General features: G+C 47.8%; 1 protein-coding gene across 1 annotated transcript in view; it reads left to right on the top strand.

Moving 5' to 3' along the window:
• The window catches only part of EXOSC8 (exosome component 8), a 289,111-nt gene that overhangs the window by 249,088 nt on the left and 19,145 nt on the right, over positions 1 to 20,878 (top strand). The window lies entirely within an intron of this gene.

Below are 20,878 nucleotides of genomic sequence, written 5' to 3'. Positions count from 1 at the left end.
CCTGCATTGGGGCCACCAGCGGACCCTTCTATTCCCTCTGCCCACTCAGCGCAGAGCGTCCCTTACTCGCTTGCTGTGCGACTTGCTGCTTCACTCCAAACTGCCTTCTTTTAAGTTAGCTCACCGCCCATTCCCAATTTGGGCCAGTCCACACCTCCCCTCCTCTGGTCGCAAACTGTCCTGCTTTTATCCGGCACAAAGCCACAGACTTCTTCTTTGTCCTTTTAAGCTTGCAGCCATGCTTGCTCTTCAGCACAGTATTTCTTAATAAGCGTCTTAGGGGGGGCACGGGGGGGGGGGAGCCCTTTAAGTCCAATGGGCGTTGCGCGCCTGTTCTTCACCCATTTCAAATGGGGCTTTTGGAATAGAGACCAGCAGCCAATTAGCATATAGGAATGTCACCCCTGACGTGCCACCAATGAAGTGGACAGCACCATAGATGGCAGAAAGTGCCGTGAAATTTACGTGCACAAAGCTCCTGCATACTACTACCTTTTGGTAGTGAGGCACTTCTTCACTCCTGCTGTTTGCCCTGCGCGCTGCCTCGCTTTGAAGGATTATGCCTTTGAGCATTTTAAAATCACCAACAGGTAAGTCAGATCTGAAGAGAAAGCGAACAGACAGTCCTTCTTCATATGGCATCTGATTGCCTGAAAGTAGTATGTTCACTTTCGATTTCACAGGATAGTGAACATCGCATACTCCCTGTATCCTATTTTTGACTGTTTCACTTAATGCCTGCCTCTTTCTTTAGTTCCATTATTTATTTATTTGGGAGTTTTATAACCCCCTGCCAGAAAACGTTTGGTTACTTCACTGGGCAATTTTGATTTAAGCCTGGCACCCTCAGGCATAAAACACCCTAATTAAAGCCCCCTACAACATCCATTGCACAATAGGCAGAGGCTTTGCATCTTCAGGTTTAGCACCCTACTCTAACCTCCGCATCCTAGTCCCTCACCTAGATATGGTGCAGGGTTGTCTTTTTCAGAGGGGCACCTCCAAATACAGCCCCTTTCTCCAATCTTCACAATCCTGGGACAGACTTGGCATCATGCGCCAGAGCACCCATAAATACAGCAACATACTAAAATGTACCCCCCAGGGCACCCTTCCACCTGTGGTATACACCTGACCTTTTAGGCACAGCAGCGGGGACATTAACCTCCTAGGTCACACATCTCAGACACTGGGTATCCTTTGGCCTATTGTTATATTTTCAATCTTGCACCCTTCAGAAGCAAATCACTAGCATTATGATAAAAATGCAGGGTCTAGAGCACTCTAGAAGTAGGAAGTTCCTTTTCATCGGCTGTGAAGGAAAAAGCCTTCAGCCTCAAAGTCTATCCCAGGGATGAACTTGTACCAATCACTACCCCAGAGGAGCGACATGCTTCACCTGCTCCCAGAAATCCTGACCACTACCATTGTCCCAAAGAAGACACCTGCCTCACTCCCAGGTCCAGGGAACAGGGACATCTTAAGGATTTTGGGGGGGCCATATTCAGAACAGCGTTTAATTTATGATCCAGTTTCAGCTCTTTCATGCCCTCTCCAGTCTGGTCACTGACCGTGCACTGGCACACTGGTCCAAATTCTAAATGTGTTGACATTTCATATTCAGGGATAGTGACGTGTGTATTCAATATTGTTACACAGCGGCAGCTCACTAATATTACTGCAAATAATCTCTGTGACACCCTCCCATTTCTTGTGTGTACAGTGCTGTTTTGTTCTTAAAAAAAACTTTTTTTATGGGTGTTGCATGAAACCTAAACACATTTGTCTGCAAAATGTCTTTAGTAGACTCACACATCACCACAGTAAACATAAATTAAAGGAAAATGCTATTTAAAACAATCTGTTTAAGAATGATTGAAGATAGTCAGGGTAAGACTCTCTCCAGAACAGAGCTGGCTCTATCCGGGGTCCCCCTTAAAGGCTGGGACTCTGGGCCAGAGCCCACGTTGCCTATGTCTTTAAATATCTCTGCTAGGGAAGACACCGGCTACAACCTGTGTATCAAATACACTGCTTACCTCAATGCCTGGCAGAGGGAGTCAACCGCTTTTTTTCATGAAAGAGAAGCCGTGATAGGATGGGCAGTGCAGGGATGGGGAGTTTTTTCTGGGGGGTGAGAATGGGACAGTGCTGCTTAGGATGGCCAGAGTTGAATTCTTTTTTTAATGCCATTGGACAGTGCTTCTCAGTAGAGAGCATGATCTTTGAATGGTGCTCATTTTATTGACCACAGAAGTTTCCTTGAGGAGGCTTTGCAAGAATTAAGTGGAGAACCAGTAACAATTTGCACACATGTTATCTTGAAAAATGTAGTTTTGGACTGTGTAGTAAGCCTCTGTTATTTCAAGGCACCAACTCGCAAACCTGCAGTTTTCTAAACACTCTTACTGTGTTTATCATTATTAGCCAGATATGGACTGGGAAATGCGGATGACTATCGATTATGTAGAATACCAGGTTACAGAATTTTTTGTCAAGTGGTGGGGGGCCCGACCTCTAAATAAATTCAGCTGGGGGGCTCAACCTAAAAAAGTTTGAAGACCTCGGATCTAGAGCCTCAAGATAATTCTCAAACAAGGGCAGACCATCTTCTCAAGGTCTGCTTGGCTGGCCTGGTTGAGGTAAAAAATTAGGTGGCAGAGTAACAGAAATATTTTTGAGAGGTAATGCTGAAGATATAGAGCAGCAGGAACGACTAAACAGGACAATATATTAGTGTGCAAACAACTGAGACTTGACTGAAAAATTGTTAACGATAGTCAAATTCACTATAGGCAGGACCAAAAATAACGCAAAACTTTACAAAATAATGAGGTGAGCAAAGAACATACAGCGAGGCTTGACTTGCTTCGACGTCCTCACCTCCAAAGTCTGAAACTGATGAAATCAAACAGAACAATATCGCCGAAAAGGGACTAAGAGAAATGTAAAGAAGAGTACCTGAGTTGTAAGACATATGATACACTGTGAGAGTGTGTATCGTCGAAGGAATCGGCTATTTATCGGACAGTAAACCGCTTCAGATGCTGAAGAAAAACTCTGTGGCGCTGCGTTGTTATGACAACGAAGGGAAGCCAGGCGAAATGGCCGACGTGAAGACGCTACCTTGTAGCGCAATGATGTAGGAGCAACGTAGTGCTTGGTGTTAGCTAGGAGACAGACTCTGATGTTTCACAGGATAGTGAAGTGCATCAGAGAAGCAAAGACCCAGAGTTGCTAGGCAACCAACCGTCCCAGCTGCGAGAAGTACGTCACCCTCAGAGAAGATACTTGATGTCGCGGGCTAAAAAGACAAAGAATATAAGAATTCCTTCAGTACTGGAGCAAGGAATGCAGATTGTCCGCTCTTGTCGTCGTGGTCAATTTGGCAGAGATTCACCTAAAAGTGCCTGAATCGTGACGCTTCCTCTCAACCAGGAAATCCTCATCAATTCACTGCTGAGCTGCACTTACGGTTCTTTAAAACGTCGCTAAGTTGTAGTAAATGATGCAACATGGAACAGCAGGTAAGTTGAGATGTCCTTTATTCAAAGTATGAAGGAAGAGACAAAAGCGGACTCCTTATCATGGAGGCAACAAGCAACTGCCGAAGAATAAAACCCTTACTTGACAGCAAACATAGAACATAAACCTAAGAGCATTCTGGTGGAATACAGGTCATGTAATAGCATTCTAGAAAGACTAGAACAATAACTCAAGAGACTTGTGTACTACATTGTCCTCCCACTTTTGGTCCCCATTTTAGCTACTAGATCCTGATTTTCGACACTGACAGTCCAGAGAGGCCTGCTAGTGCTTCTTCCGTAAAACAAGGTCCAGAATGAAGTAAAGCAATAGTGCATTCTTTTGAGGAGCAACAGGTCTTCAGCTCCCCTAGAGCATCTGTTCTTCTTTAAGAAACTTTTTTTGTTTTTCTTTAGAACTCTGGTTTCGTACCAAAACACTCTCTAAAAGATGAAGCCAAGCCAGAGGACCTAATTCCCCATCACCTGTCTGTACAAGAAGTACCATCACTGGTTCTCCTAGCATCCTTTTTTAATTTTTAAATTTTTATTGGGATTGTAAGATGCAATACAAAAAGAAACATTTAGGCCAGAGCATTACATACAAAACTGAGGTATCAGGCAGAATAAATACAGTTAATAATGTACACAAAAATCTTTACCCTGAGGCGGAAAGCCGGGGCTCTTAGCGCTCTCTTGCCCACTCTGTTAATTAATTAAAAATAACACTCTGACCGGATTACAAACAGGAGCACAGGCTCATCTGTGCAGTCGCGCCCCGAGCACCCGTTAGTTGGAGCCGAGACATTTTAAAAAGTGTATATATTTTAAAAGCAGTTTTTAGACTCGGACTTTCCCTTACCTGCAGCGAAATTGCTTCGCCAGGTAGCATTTTCGGGACAGGCGCTGTTTAATCGCCTCACCGAACGGACCCGCCATCTTGGGTAGGGAAGGTCGACGGTCCAGTTGACCGCCCCTCCCGCCCTCTCTGGATACTTAAGGGCGGTCCCTTACACCTTCGTGACTTTTGCTGAACTTGAAAATCTTTACCCTGAGGCGGAAAGCCGGGGCTCTTAGCGCTCTCTTGCGCACTCTGTTAATTAATTAAAAATAACACTCTGACCGGATTACAAACAGGAGCACAGGCTCATCTGTGCAGTCGCGCCCCGAGCACCCGTTAGTTGGAGCCGAGACATTTTAAAAAGTGTATATATTTTAAAAGCAGTTTTTAGACTCGGACTTTCCCTTACCTGCAGCGAGATTGCTTCGCCAGGTAGCATTTTCGGGACAGGCGCTGTTTAATCGCCTCACCGAACGGACCCGCCATCTTGGGTAGGGAAGGTCGACGGTCCAGTTGACCGCCCCTCCCACCCTCTTCCCTCCCCCTCCACCATGAATAAAAATAACGGACATGCACGTCCGCGCCGGCGGCGCGCCGAAGGCGTGCCAAAGGCACGCCCGTCTGGGCCCGTCCGGGCCCGTCCGGGCACAGGGCCACCCACTATGCCCGTTTTGTACGAGCATCGAATTAGACACACAAGGGACTATCTCCTACAATTTTGCGTGGCAAATTCACTCCCAACTCCGATCCCTTTAATTACCTTCCATAACGATACTCCTGAGATACTCACCAACCAGACAACCAACAGCCTCAGTCTGGCTTTACTGAACTGCAGATCGGCTGTCAAGCATGCGTTAGAGATAAAAACGCTCATTCAGGACCTACAATTAGATACTCTATTCCTCACGGAAACCTGGCTAACGCCTCATTCAGATGCTGATATTGTGAGTATGCTACCCAAGGATTACCTCATACACCATCAGAACAGAATAAAAGGCATAGGAGGCGGACTAGCGATTATTTACAGGAATTCCTTCACTTGCAGGCTACAAGAAGGAGGGATAGAGGACTGCGAAAGTGCTCATTTCTCACTTCAACTAACTCCCAATAAATCCCTGTCAGGTCTTTTGATATACCGTCCTCCGGGAACCACAGGTAACTTTGTCAGCTCACTATTGGATACCACCACTTCATCTTGTACCTTGACTCCTAATTTTATCCTGCTTGGCGATTTAAATCTACATTTTGAGGACAGTACTAATAAAATTGCTGGGGATCTTATCTCAGAATTAAAAGTACTTGACCTTCATCTGATTAACTCAGAGGCAACCCACACTAAGGGTCACCTCCTGGACCCTCTCTTTGCCAATCTCACAAAAATTGAAGCTCGCCCTGCACTCCCTCTCCCCTGGTCTGATCACTTTCTCATCCCTTTTACGTGGCAAACTAGCAAAATCACCGGCCACTTGCAAACCCCAAGAGAACGGGACCGACTATGGTCCAGAATACCTCTTGAAGACTGGACACAGGAGTTGACACGATCTACCCCTTCTGCAGACCCTGACCCTGTGTTAGCCAACGATAACTTCACTAATTGGATCACCTCTACCTTGGATATAGTCGCCCCTAAGATCGACTTAAAGAAAAAAAGTACCACCATTAAATCACCATGGTTCTCACAGGAACTCAGGAACCTCAAGAAAATCTGCAAAATCCATGAGCGGAAATGGAGGAAAAAATGGGACCCCACCATCAAGGAAGAATACAAATCAGCGATGAGGACGAAATGCGTTACTTACCTGTAACTGCAGTTATCCAGTATTAGTGTCTTTCATAGATTCACATGCCTGAATCATTCCCCGTCGTCGAGACGGGAGCCTCCGGTACATAAAAAAGTAATGTCCTAAGACATACATAAAGAGAATAGGTCTAAGGGTCTAACCTTAGTAACCTATCTAGGTCCTTATGCAGGAAGGACCAAATAGAGTAGGCTCCAGGGTCCCACCTTGGTAGCCTATCTGTGTCCTTTTGTAAAAAAAGGACCAAAACAAAAGGAACAACCAATCAGCTACTACCTCCCTCTAGAACCTTCCTGTGAGGAGCCTCAGTCTCTCAGATTTTCGTACGCACCAAGTTGGATAGGTGTAAACCTGTAGAGAGAGGTGAGTCCTTCCAGGGGAGGCGGGAGGGTGCATGTGAATCTATGAAAGACACTAATACTGGATAACTGCAGTTACAGGTAAGTAACGCATTTCTTATCCAGTATTTGGGTGTCTTTCATAGATTCACATGCCTGAATCAGAGTAGCAAGCAATACAATATGCACATTCTGTGAAGATACAGACAGTATATTACTGCAAGAAATGAACATTTGTGACTGTAGGAAAAAAACAACAGCATACAATGTCATGCAGAATCTAGTAACAAAGAAATGTGCATACCAGTCAAGGATGGTGGGAAGTAGGAGGGCTCACCTCACTGGAATAGATGGCGAAGCACTGCTCTGCCCACTGCTGCGTCTTTCGTCAGCTCAGCGTCCAAGCAGTAGTGCCTGGTGAAGGTATGCGGGGACTTCCAGGTCGCCGCTCTACATATGTCTAGGAGTGGCACTCCAGCAAATAGTGCCGCAGACGTAGACATGGCTCTGGTGGAGTGGGCTTTGGCCCGTGAGTCCAGAGGTCTTCCTGCCTTCTCGTGGCAGAGAGTTATGGCTGAGGAGATCCATCGTGATATGCTCTGTTTAGTTAAGGGCATGCCTTTCCTAGGCCTGCTGAATGCGACAAAGAGTTGGGATGACTTCCTGAATTGTCTTGTTCTGTCAAGATAGAATTTTAGGCATCTTTGAAGGTCTAAAGAGTGCAGTGATCTCTCAGCCGGGGTAGATGGGTTCGGAAAGAATGATTTAAGAACCACCGGCTCATTAAGATGGAAGTCCGAAGGGACTTTGGGTATGAAACGTGGGTTGGTACGCAGGATGACTCTGTCCTCCTTGAATTGAAGGAATGGGTCCTGGACGGAAAGGGCCTGTAGCTCGCCTACTCTTCTGGCCGAGGTCAGAGCAAGTAGGAGGGCTGTCTTCCACGACAGGAATTTTATGTCAGACTTGTGGATAGGTTCGAAGGGATGTTTCATCAGCTGGTGAAGAACTATGTTGAGCTGCCACGTTGGAGGGACAGGTTTTGGTCTAGGGAAGGACCTAAAGAGGCCTTTCAGAAATTGCTTAATGAGTCTGTCCGCCCACAGAGAGGGGCCCCTAGAAGTTCGAGTGAACCTAGAAATCGCTGCCAAGTGGACCTTGATGGACGCATGGGCCAGGCCTGAGTGCGCCAGGTGTAGAAGGTATGGCAGGAGTTGTTGGGGAGTGACCCGGAAGGGGCGTAGACCCTCCTTTTCACACCAGATGCAGAAGCGTTTCCACTTGAGAGTATAGGTCTTTTTTGTGCTGTTAGCTCTGGCGTTGGACAGGACATCTTTGCACTCTTGTGGGATGTTTAGATGGCTGAACTCACGGTAGTCAGGAGCCAGGCTGACAATTTCAGAGGGCCCAGGTTCGGGTGGAGAACCTGCCCGTGAGACATCGTGAGCAGGGTTGGGTGACTGTGAAGACGAAGAGGTGGGTGGACGGATAGACGGTGGAGCTCCGTGTACCAGTGCTGCCTCGGCCAGGATGGGGCGATGAGGATTAGAGTGCAGGGCTCCGATTTCATTTTCCTGATTACTCTGGGTATCAGTGGGAATGGCGGAAAGGCGTAAGCAAACACGTTCTGCCAAGCTATTGAAAATGCATTCCCTAGAGTTCCTGGTTGGGGAAGCCTGCTTGCGAAGCTTGGGCATCTGGCGTTCTCCCTGGTGGCGAAGAGGTCTATCTGTGGTGTCCCCCACTTCGTGAAGATGTGGTTCAATGCACTCTCGTCTAACTCCCATTCGTGGGATAGGGACTGTTCTCTGCTGAGGGCGTCCGCCAGGACATTGTCCTTGCCTGGAACGTATTCGGCTTTGAGGGTGATGCCATGTTGTAGAAGCCAGTTCCAAACTCTCTGAGATTCTCGAGAGAGAGATAGCGAGCGCGTCCCACCCTGTTTGTTCAGGTAGTGCATAGTCGTGGTGTTGTCCGTCCTGACTAGCACTGGGGAGTTTCTGATGCGCGGGAGGAACGATTGGAGCGCCAGGAAGACCGCCCGTAGCTCTAGAATGTTGATGTGGAGCTTGGACTCCTGTGGCGACCATTTTCCGTTGGTCTGCAGTTCTTGTAGGACTGCACCCCAGCCCTCCAAGGATGCATCCGTGGTGATGATATGTGGTTGCGCCGGAAGCAGGAACGGTAGTCCTTGCGACAGGTGTTTGTCTGAAGTCCACCATTGTAGACTGTTGATTAGATGTTGAGTGACTCGTAAGCGGTCCTCGAAGGATCCCTTCGCTTGTGTCCATTGTTTTGACAGTTCTTCCTGAAGGGGGCGCATTTTTAGGCGGCAGTGAGGGATGAGAAGGATACATGACGACATCATGCCAAGGAGCGATTTGAAGAGGCGGACGGTCAGAGACTGTTTGGATGCCACTGACTTGGCCAAGGAGATGAGTTTCGACTTTCTCTCCTGTGATGGAAAGGCCTTCGTGCAATCCGTGTCCAGGGTAGCTCCTAGGAAGGTGATGACTCGAGCTGGTGTCAGGGATGACTTTTCCCTGTTGAGGGTCAGTCCAAGGCGGCGGAAAAGATGCAGACAGGCGCTGGAAGATGCAGCTGCGGCTGCTCTCGACGGAGCTTTTACCAGCCAGTCGTCCAGGTAAGGGAAGACCTGGTGTCCCTGCTGGCGGAGATAGGCTGCGACCGGAGAAAGGCATTTCGTAAAGATCCTTGGAGCAGATTTGAGGCCGAAGGGGAGTACGCGGAATTGGTAGTGTATCCCTGCGACTGCAAACCTTAGGAACTTTCTGTGACCCTTGAGGATAGGGATGTGGTAATAGGCGTCCTGTAGGTCGAGTGATGTCATGTAATCGCCTTTTTCCAGGAGTCCCAGGATCTCCTGTAGCGTGACCATTCGAAACGATTGCTTCTTGAGAAACACGTTGAGGGCTCTTAAGTCGAGAATTGGACGCCATTTCTTCCCCTTCTTGTGGATGAGGAAGAAGTGGGAATAGAAGCCCTCCCCCATCTGGGCGTGTGGAACTTTTTCTATCGCGCCTTTCTGGAGCATGGATGTTAGTTCTTGCCGAAGCAGCCGCAGGTGTCTGTGAGGACGCTTGACAGGTGGTGTCTGAGGAGGGTTTGAGAGGAATTCTAGAGAGTGGCCGAATTGAAGGAGTTGTAGAACCCACCGGTCTGTCGTTATTTGCCGCCAGTTTTGAAGGTAAAAGGAAAGCTTCCCTCCAAGTCGCAAGGGAAGCGATGGTGGAGGGGCTGGCCAATTGGAAAAGTCATTGTCGATTGCCTGCTGGTCTCTTCTGTCCTTTCCCTCTGTAGGACGATTTATTGAAGGAGGACTGACGTCCCGACTGGTTTTGGCGCTGTTGAAATTGCGTTTTACCCTGAGAGTAAGAGTAAGAGGACTTGTTTTGATAAGATCCTCTATAGGAGGATTGTCCCCTCCCCCTGTTGGCACGAAAGGACTGAGTGCGAGATTGCAGAGTGCCCAGGGCTCTGGCTGTGTCAGTGTCCTTTTTAATTGCAGTGAGGGCTTCGTCAATCTTCTCGCCGAATAGGTGATCGCCATCATAGGGCATATCTAAGATCTTGGTCTGGACCTCCTGTCTGAAAGAGGTGGCTTTAAGCCAGCCTTGGCGTCGCAGGACAGCGGCTCCCGCCAGCTGTCTGAATCCAGTCATGGCCACGTCAATGGCGCAGTCTATCAGTTCTGAGGCCGATGTTTGGCCCTCAAGGAGGAGCGAGTGTGCCTCCGCTTTAGCATCTTCCGGCAGGTCGGCAATGTAGGGCGCGATGTCCGCCCAGAGTTGGCGGTTGTAACGCCCAAGAAGGGCGATGGAATTGGCAATTTTCACCGTTGTCGCAGAGGTAGTGGAAAAGCGTTTCCCAACTGCATCTAACTTCCTGCCTTCTTTATCTGGTGGTGTCGATAAAGGTGATGCAGGGTTACGCGAGTTCTTCTGCGCCGCCTGGGTGACCACAGAGTCCGCCTTGGGGTGACCCGTGAGGCATGCTGGAGCTGAAGACGTAGCTCTGTACTTTTTATCCAGTTTGGGTACGATTACCTGTAGGGAAGCTGGAGATTGCATGAGCTGCTTGCCCTGTTTGAGTAGATAATCAATGATCGGAATCGATCTAGTAGTTTTCTTAGTTGGTTCTTTAAAGTCATAGAGGAAACATTCAGTTTCCTGAGATTCCATTGACATATGGAACCTTTTGGCAGCCCTTTCCATGAGGTTATGGAAACCTCCAATATCAGCAGGTGGAGACTCAGAAGATTGTGGCTCCGGAGAGGCTGGAGAGTGAGTAACATAGTCCTGGTCCGCATCCACGTCCGTATCATCATCTCGGACTTCCCCTTCTTCATGTTCTCTGTCCTCTTCCTCGGACGAGATAGGGTCTTGAGCAGGGTCCTGTGTCCTAGGAAGGACCAGTGGAGGGGGCCTAGGTCTTGTCCCTTGTGCAGGAACGGGCACAGATGGCTGCGGGGTTGGTGGGACAGTAGGGGTGGCTTTCTGCGGAAACCGCAGTTTGTAGTCTTGGACGAGAAAGCTCAAGTCTGCAACCAATGAGGCCGGCAAGCACACCATTGGGGTCACCTGGGTGTGGACTTGGGTAGGCACTACTGGAGGGGTCGATTCCTCAACCTCCTGCTCTTCGTCCGTACTCTGGCACTTGACAATTAGGTCGGAAGGACTAGTGGCTTGGGTAAACTCCTCCTCCTCCTCCGGCTCCTGGTCCTGTAAGAAGCAGGATGGTGTCAGCTGTTGGACCTTACTAGGTGAGGTCATCTCCGGAGTGATCTGCCTTTTGGTGATCCTAATGGAGACATGGGAAGTCTGAGCGTCCATTGCGTGTGACAAGAGCTCGGATTCTTTCCAGGTACCAGTAGCCGTCGGTATAGTCTTCGTCGACGGTGCATCCGTCGACGACCCTCTCGTCGACGGAGCTTTAAGCAGCGTTTCCTTCGTCGACTGCTTCGTCGTCGGCGCCGCCGTCGACGGAGCGCCCTTCGTCGACGGAGTGTCCCTCGTCGACGGCTTCGTCGACGGTGTGACTTTCGTCGACGGTGTCGTCGTCGACGTCTTCGTCGACGGTGCTGTCGTCGACGCCCTCGTCGACGGTGCCGTCGTCGATGTCCTCGTCGACGGTCTTGTCGTCGACGGTGCGGAGGATGAAATCGGTCGTCCTGCTGACGACGAGTAGGTTAGAGTCGTCGATGAGGAGGACGCCGACGATGCCATCGTCGTCGATACCGTCGTCGTCGATGTTGAGACGGTTTTAGGCGATGAGGTGGTCGCCGATTGCGCCGTCGTCACCGTAAGCAGTGGTTGCTTCCTAGGGACAGGAAGGTCCTTGCTAGATACGGCAGGCTTGCCCTCTGAAGCCTTTTTAGACCTCTTAGGAGGGGTCGCTGAGTGGCCAGGCGAGGAAGCCCTAGGCCTCTTCAGGGAAAGTTGTGAGGCGACCGACATGCTCCCACCCTCGGAAATGAGGTCGGTCGGTTTGTCTTTGAGCCTGTTCAGCCAGATAAGAAGTCTCCCTTCCCGGTCTTTCTGGGTTTTGACGGAGAACTTACGGCAAATCTTGCAGTCGATGGTCTTGTGGTGAGGGTAGAGGCAATACAGGCATTCCTCATGTTCGTCGTCCACGTGGAGCCTTAGTTTACCACAGGAGGCACAGGGACGGAAAAGTGCTCTTTTCTTGACGTCAGCCATAGTAGAAAGTCGAAAAAACTGTGAAGTTTGGAGAAAATACGATATTCCTGAGGAGAACTCAGGTGGAGACTCCCTAGCACAACGTGCGGTAGAAAATCTGAGAGACTGAGGCTCCTCACAGGAAGGTTCTAGAGGGAGGTAGTAGCTGATTGGTTGTTCCTTTTGTTTTGGTCCTTTTTTTACAAAAGGACACAGATAGGCTACCAAGGTGGGACCCTGGAGCCTACTCTATTTGGTCCTTCCTGCATAAGGACCTAGATAGGTTACTAAGGTTAGACCCTTAGACCTATTCTCTTTATGTATGTCTTAGGACATTACTTTTTTATGTACCGGAGGCTCCCGTCTCGACGACGGGGAATGATTCAGGCATGTGAATCTATGAAAGACACCCAAATACTGGATAATTATAAAGCGGCGCGAAAAGCAGCCCAGGCCTCCTTCTTTGATAAAAAAATCAAAGCTGCCTCTAATTCTTCTCGTGAGACTTAGGAATAGTGAGGAGCTCTTTAACTATTTTATAACACTCCCTCAAACCAACAACCCACATTTGCCAGATGCAACCAAGTAGCTTGTTTTTTTCAAAATAAAATCAATATTCTACAGTCACTCCCTCCTTTAAACGATGATAATCCCCTGACCGCCCCATCAGCCTCCGTCAGTGGTCCAACTTTAGACAGTTTCAACCAACTTTCTGACGACGACTTTTTAAAAGTCCTTTCAGACTTGAAAAGTGGCTCCCCTAATGATCCAGCACCTATCCACATCCTCAAACAAGTTGGACCCACCATCTCCCATGTGGCCACCAACCTCATTAATGCCTCGTTTAACCATGGAGTGGTCCCTCCCAAATGGAAACACGCAATTGTCAAAGCTCTTCAGAAAAAACCTGGTATAGACCCTGCAGATTTGACCAACCTCCGCCCAATTTCACTCCTTCCTGGACTAAGTAAGATTGCAGAGAAGGTGGTCAACAAGCAATTGTCTGCCTTCCTTGAAACCAACAATCTCCTTCGTCCCACACAGACAGGCTTCCGTCCGGGTCAAGGGACGGCGACAGCCCTTTTGAAGGTAGTTGAAGAGGCGAGATGCATCTTGGATTCGGGAGGATCAGTGCTACTGATCCTCCTGGATCTAAGCGCTGCATTCGACACGGTGGACCACAAAACTCTCATTAAGCGCCTCTTTAGTTTGGGAGTAAGGGGCACAGCCCTTTGCTGGCTCTCTTCGTTTCTAAAAAAACAGAACATTTCAGGTCTGCGAAGGGAATGTGCGATCCGACATTCTCCCTCTCCAGTGTGGGGTCCCCCAGGGCTCCTCATTGAGCCCTACACTTTTTAACACATACATGGCCCCCCTGGAAGATGTGGTCTCCCCTTTTGGGATAAAAGCCGTCACATATGCTGACGACACCCAAATGATCGTATCATTCTCTCTGGAAGAGGACAAGGTTAAAAACCTTCATGACTGTTAAGAGGGAATTCATGCCTGGATGTCCTCCTCTAGGCTCAAGCTCAATGGCTCGAAAACGGAGCTCATGCTGCTGGGAAATAAAATATCTTCTCTTCCATCCGCCATGTGGCCAGCATGCTTAGGCCCCCTCCCTCAACCCAAGACTGAATTAAAAAGTCTGGGTTTTTGGCTTGAACAGGACCTATCCCTTAAAACGCAAGCGAAAAAAACAGCTGGCACATGTGTGGGGCTACTGCGTTCCACCAGAAAGATCCTCCCTCTACTTCCAGGACCTTCACAGAAATTGCTCGTTCAAGGTCTCGTCTTATCAAGACTAGATTATTGCAATGCTCTCTTTCTAGCTGCCCCAGAATCCACGATCAACATTCTTCAAAGAACACAGAATGCTGCCGCTAGGATTCTTACTGGGACCTCTCGCAGAGTCTCAGCCAAACCCGCCCTTAAGGCACTACATTGGCTGCCGATCCGCGAAAGGGTCAAATTTAAGGCCCTTTGCTCTACCCATAAAGCTTTGCAAAATCAAGGGCCTCCAATGCTAAAAGCTATGATCTTCCCATACAGACCCAACAGGCCCCTACGCTCAGCTCAAGGTCATCTGGCCACAGTCCACAAAACCAGGAAAGCCCAAACTGGAGGACGACGTTTCTCGGTTACAGCGGCCACCTCCTGGAATGCTCTGCCATTTCATCTTCGTTCTGAGACTAATCTTTTGAAATTTCGCAAGCTTTTAAAAACACACCTCTTCCCGCAATAACTTCCCCTCTTTCTCCGACTTCACCCTCAGAAGTTCTGCAATTCCAGCGCTGGGACGCTCACGGGCAGCCATGCGCTATATAAAACCTAAATTTCATTTCATTTCATTTCACAATAGCAGTAGTAGAAAAAGCTTTATTCGATTTTTTTTAAATTTAAAAATCATAAAAGCAACATTCATCAAAGATCGTTACATAATGTACACAAAATTAAACATTACATTTGGGTAAAAGCAGAATAACTATGAAAACAATGGATTTATGGGGCCATTAAACATTTCCTTTTTCTAAAAACACTCTTTAAGAAACCAACCATGGTTGCCACACATAGTTCATCATGTAACAGCTGGAGATACAATAAAGCTGGGCAGCACTGGTGCCAGGAACCGTGCTTTTTCAAAAGTGGTTTAATCCATTGGGCTCTCTCTTTATGGTAAAAACCACAGAAACAAATCACGTGGAGGGTTGATTGTTCAACCTTCCCATCACATTTAATGAGCTTTTTTGACCAGTCATTAATGAGACTAGGGGAAAAAAGATGTCAAATCTGAACCTAGTGAGTACAAACCTGTCAAAACCCTTAATGCACCAGTTCAAATAGGGTTGCATGTTGCACGATATAAGCAACATTTGGTGCCGCGCAACCGTTCCTTTGTTCAACTCTACCCCCAGCCGCAGGGATTCCAGATGGTACCAACAGTCTTTCTTTAGATCTTTCCTTGAGATCCTGCAAAGCCCCTCCGGAGCAGTAAAGAACTCTGGTTTCCCCATGTCTTGGCAAAACATTTGGATATAGGATAACCACGCTATTTTGTAAGATTTGTCAAGAACCATAACGTCACGAATGATCTCTGTTAAGTTCCAGATCAGCTGCGGTCCAAACCCTGTGCCAGAGTAATAGTGGTGCATCGCAATCAGGTCACTAATATGACGGACCCCCAGCTCAGCGTGACAGTTATACACGGATAAACTGAGCGGTACTGCTAAAATAAACCTTAAAAAAGCATTTTCTACTATTTGTTGTTCCCTAGTGTCTTGGATGCCCCAGACGCCAGCCCCATAGATGGCTGTACTGACACATATGGCCGTATAAATTTTGAGTAGGATGTCAGGGGGTCTTTTGCCCATCTTTCGTGAGAAGGCCATGAGTGCTGCAGTCGCTTTTTTAAAAGACAGGGTCCTACTCCTGATGGCTGGACCCCAGTGTCCCCCCACCTTCAAGGACTACTCCAAGATATGAGAAGGATTTGGTAGTCCGCACTTTTTCCTTGCGTGCAAACAGTTTGCAGGTTTTGAACTTGCCCCTGGCGCACGTCATTGCAAAGGTTTTTTTCACATTTAAAGTCAGGCCCCTAGAATCCATAAAATTAATATATGCATCTAAGGCTGACTGCAGACCTCTCTCTGTCCTGGCCATAATGACGGCATCGTCCGCATATAATAGGGACACCACCTGTTTGCAATTGATTCTGGGTGAATTGATAACTTTGGACACCAAGACATCCTCTAGGTCATTAGTATATAGGTTAAAAAGAAGAGGCGCGAGGACACACCCTTGTCTCACTCCGCGCTTCACATGAAAGGGCTTGGTGCATTCTCCACTAATTCTGAATCTCACCCATGCCCCAGCATAAAGTTGCCTTAAAAAAAGATATAATGGGCTCTTCTATTTTGAGGTCTTCCAGCACCTTCCACAGTCGATCATGCTTAACGCAGTCGAATGCGGCGCTCAAATCAACAAATGCTGCATAGAGCTTGCCCGCCTTGGCTTGGACATATTTCCCTTGAAGGAGTGTAAAATTCAGGACCTGTTCCACAGTGCCCATCCCTTCTCGAAAACCGTACTGAACCGGGGATAGAACTCCAGCTTCTTCTACCCAGGATAATAACCGATTCAGAACAGCCCTTCCCATGATCTTCATAAAGGAGTCAAGAAGGGGCGATAACAGGAGGGACTCTCTCTGTCTCCCTTTTTAAAAATTGGAATGATGATAGAATCAGACCAGGTCCTGGGAAAACACAGCTCACAGCTTGCATCCAGGACTCTCTTTAATATAGGGGAACCATAGATCGACTGAGTATTTAAGTAAATCGATAGGAACCCCACCTATTCCTGGGGCTTTGCCTCCCCTACTCTGCTCAATGGCAACAGATATTTCGCCAATTGAGATACCCAAGTTAGCTTGTTGGAAGGTCAGGGATGCCTCCTTATCGATGCCCTCCATGTCAACTAACTTTGCAGTACCCCCCGGGTTATAAACTTCCGAAAAGAAGTCAATCCAAGATTTTTCACTAATAGCAACCTCTACCCTAGCATTGTTTGATGCGTTAAAAAATGGTGCATTGACTGCACGCCAGAATTGGGCGCTATCCTTGGATTGTGCAGCAATAACCAGATTGTTCCAAGCCTCCTGTTTGATGTTATTCTTACAGTTCTTCCGGGATAAGCGATAAACTTTTCTGCTGGAGGCCACCTCAGCCGGGTCCCTATTCTTTTTGTGTAGTGCTGCCATGAGGTGGGAATGCGCCCTAGAACAATTAGCGTCGAACCAAGAATTGGTAGTCTGCCTAGAAGTAGGGCCTCTCCCCTGTCGGGACAAGCTTTCTCGGATGGTCCGTGTAATGGCCTCAAAGGCTGCCAGGGTCTCCTCATGAGAGGCCTCGGCGTCTAAACACCTTTCAATAAAGGCAAGGGATCCCCTGACTATCTTGGCCTGCATGGCCTCCGGATCAATCTGGCTCCATTTAATAACATAACCATTTTGTCTAGGCATTTCACAAAATTTTAACCAGGACAATCTATCTATCAATTAGTTATGCTGAACCTGAGGTAATTTAATGGCAAAAGAAAGGGGAAGATGATCACTAAACCCTACAAGGCGCGTGGAGTAGTCTGCAAACCAAGTGGCATAACTTTCAGAAGCAACAATAAAATCTATAGTGGTGCCAAGCCCTCTCCCCACAAAAGTTGCGCTGAAATAGACACAAGGGGAGCACAACCTATTAACAAAGTCTAAGTTAAAAGTTACCAACATGTCATTCAGTGATTCACCCCCGTCCATATGGGAAAAGTGTGCGGATATAGCTTCCTCACCTGTCCCTGTAAAAACACAACCCCCCGCTCTTGGTCACACAGATTATGATTAAAATCTCCCCCACAGACAATAATACAGTCCCTCCCATTCCGGGTGATAATCCCATGTAGGTCTTCAGTCAAGGAAGAGACCAGATCTGCGACTAGGCGTTTGTGTAAATTATTATAAATATTAATCAAGATAATATCGACCTTGGAGGCCATCCGAATTGATAGGATCTGGTGACAGATTCCTAATTTGACTACCTTGATGCTCTCAACGCCCAGCAGATTCGAGATATAAATGCAGAGACCCCCCATATTCCTCCCACGCTTTGAAGGTAAGGCTGCAGCATGAAAGGTTCTGTACCCATTTAGGTGAACAGGCTCAATAGTCCAGGTTTCTTGGAAACACAGGAATCCAAAGGGACTAACAAATTCGACCCAAGAAGAGTACAGAACCCTATCCCTAATCCCTGCGATGTTCCAAAATAAAAACTCAATATTCCCTTGTGGGCAATGTTTAGCAGCTAGTACCTTTTTACTACAGACATCAGGAAGTTCGCAAGTATGCCTAGCAGTACTAGCTTCAGGGGCTTCAGGAATGGCAGGGCCTAGGTTACAGATAGTAACTGCAGTGCTGGCTTCAAGATTAACAGGGCCTGGATTACAAATAGTAACTGGGCCAATAGCGTCACATAGCCCTGGAGCAATAACTGGGCCAGTGAGATGGCACAGCCTAGGGTCAATATCTGGGTTACTATTATTGAATACTGGGGGTATAGAGAGTGTCGGACGAACTGGTGCAAAAGATTTGCAACTCAGTCAGTCCACTCCCTCCATGTCTCGTAAGCTTTCGTAGCGGTTATGGAGGGGAATTCGGAACCGGTTAAATGACCAAGGATCAGGTGGAACACAAGGGTCATTTAGATACTGGTTCCAAGAATCAAAATGGGCCAGATGGACAGGTTGTGCAGGATTTGCTAACTGCGCGGCAAGTGGCGTTCTAAAAACACGATAATTACCCTCTGGGTGATAGCGTTGTCTCCTCATACAGTTGACCTGCTGATGCCTCAGTGGCCTGATTAAACTTTCCACATTGGGTGCCCACGTTCCTGGGTTACCCACTGGACTTAACAGATTTCTAGGATAGAAATAAGGCAGTTCTCTAGGTATAATCAGGCTACCGCTTTTGGGGGAGGACCAATTTAAAATATGGCTGACCGCCCTTTTGTCTTTAAAGCTAATTATGATAATGTCCCCCATAATGCTTTTTGGGGTGGGGCCCAGCCATGCAAGTCGGCGTACCATAAGTATTTCGCCATTTAAGTAAGGGGGTAGGGGCCAGTTCTGCCTTAGCCAATAAATGGCCTTATTTTTTAAGTTGAGCTTGATCTTCCCTCTTCTAAAACTGGGACACCAGTTAAAATTATCACAAAAACAAAAGGGGCCGCTTCAGGGGGCAAATTAACTATATGGCTTTTGGGGATGTGGGGTTTAACAGTGACAACTGCAACTGTAGATTTGGGTATTGGACAATTAGGTGTCACACACCCCGTGGCGTCCTTATCCTGCCTATTTGTATCACGCCTAGGAACTGCAGTAGCCTGTGACGTGGTGCTTTTAGGTTGTTTACTGGACTTGGCCTGGATCCAAGGTGTGGGGACCAGGGGGACAATGCTAGAGGTAGGAACAGAGAGTGCCCCATCTGGGCCCTTATGGCACAGGTGGGACGCCTTAAAGGCCTTCTCCAAAGCTCCCAGCTGAACAGTTATCTTTTTAAGCCTCTCCACCAAAGGTAAAGTAAATGATCTGATAAATTTTTCGATACTCCCCAGTAGGTCTGATCCCTGCTGGTCTGAAAAATGAGTGACAATAACAGGCGGAGGGGTTAAACCTAAAGGTGGGTGATCAATGTTCTTGGGACAGGGGGAGGACATGGCATTGTTTTTAGCTGTGCCATGCCCCTTCCTTCTTTTCTTTGGCGGGGGACCGTGACAGCGGTGAACATCCGCGTCTACAACCGCCTCTGCTGTCTGTTTGTCAGGCTTGGAAGATGACTGTCGCTACTAGCAAAGTATCTGACATAAGTTCCACCTCGTCTAAGATACTAACCAGCGAGGCGGAGAGGTTGATGACGGAATTGAAAGTGGCCAGAGGATCTGGGGGGGTAGCCCTGTCCTGGAATAGTAGAGGGATGCTAGAATCCAGAGGGAGCTCTGGACTCTTTGAACCCTCTACACTATCAGTTAACAATGGCAAACCTGGAAAAGTAGGGCCCAAAGAGGACCTTTTTGTTCTTAATATGCTCAATCGAGCGCCGCCTACTAGCGGGTCGCTCAGCTAGGGCTAGGTCCCTATCGACCGTAGAGGCCGTCCTAATGACGAAATTATCCAACGTCCCCCGTTTAGCACCCCCCTCGACAGGTAAAGTAGGAATGGGTGAAAACATCCTACTGTACAACACAATAATAAAGCAAAGAAATACTAACAATTAGGACTGCTATTAGCCCTATTTACAACAATGTAAGGGTAAAGGTAAAATAATAAGTGAATATACAAGGAACAAAAGGTCACCAAAGTGAAGCATTCCTTGCTGAGAAGGCCTGCAGGAGCAAACATCATGAAGAGGTGGCCTGGCCTTTTCTGGCCTCAGAGGGCCCTCCCTTTGCCCGGGCTTCGCCCCTGGCTAAGTCCTGCGCGCGTCCCGGGATTAGGAAGGAGATTAAGTCCCTACAGGTGGGGGGCGGGAACGCCGAGGGAAGAGGCAGCAGCTGAGTAGCAGAGAGCCTGCTGGACCTCGCAGTCCCTCAGCGTCTAGGGCAGTCGGAACACTCTCCCCCTTGCAAAACCCGCACAAGGCAGCAAAAGGTGACGGCTGCGATGAAATCCCACGACGTCCTCTGTTCGCAATCCACAAGGAGTATGGCTCAGTAACGGCAGCAGTCCGTTACTCTCTATGTTTCACTAGAGCCAAAATGCATCCATTAAACAAGCCGTGAGCGTGCACACAATAGTAGAATTAGGAACAGCACAATTAATGTAAAATACCAAGGAAATTTAATAATACACCAGACCATTTTAAAACCAGTTATTAGCTAAATTTACATATAAAACACATAGCAAACCGCGTTCAGAGCTTACAGCCTTATCTCCCTCCATTTAGTAATAGGAGCCCAGATACCTCTAACGAAATCCCTAATTTTCACACCCTTCTGTTCGTATAGACAAGACTCTATATTATGTATTCCGAGAAATCTGGAGAGCCACATTTGAAAGGACGGAGCCCCAGCATCCTTCCACCCCACTGATATTAAAATCCGGAATACCGCTACTGAGAAACACCAAGGCTTCCTCTTCT

This window comes from Lissotriton vulgaris, chromosome 8 (assembly GCF_964263255.1).
Source record: "Lissotriton vulgaris chromosome 8, aLisVul1.2, whole genome shotgun sequence".
Classification (NCBI taxonomy): Eukaryota; Metazoa; Chordata; class Amphibia; order Caudata; family Salamandridae; genus Lissotriton; species Lissotriton vulgaris.
Note: the sequence above shows the minus strand (reverse complement) of the source record. Positions and strands in the feature narration are given on the sequence as shown.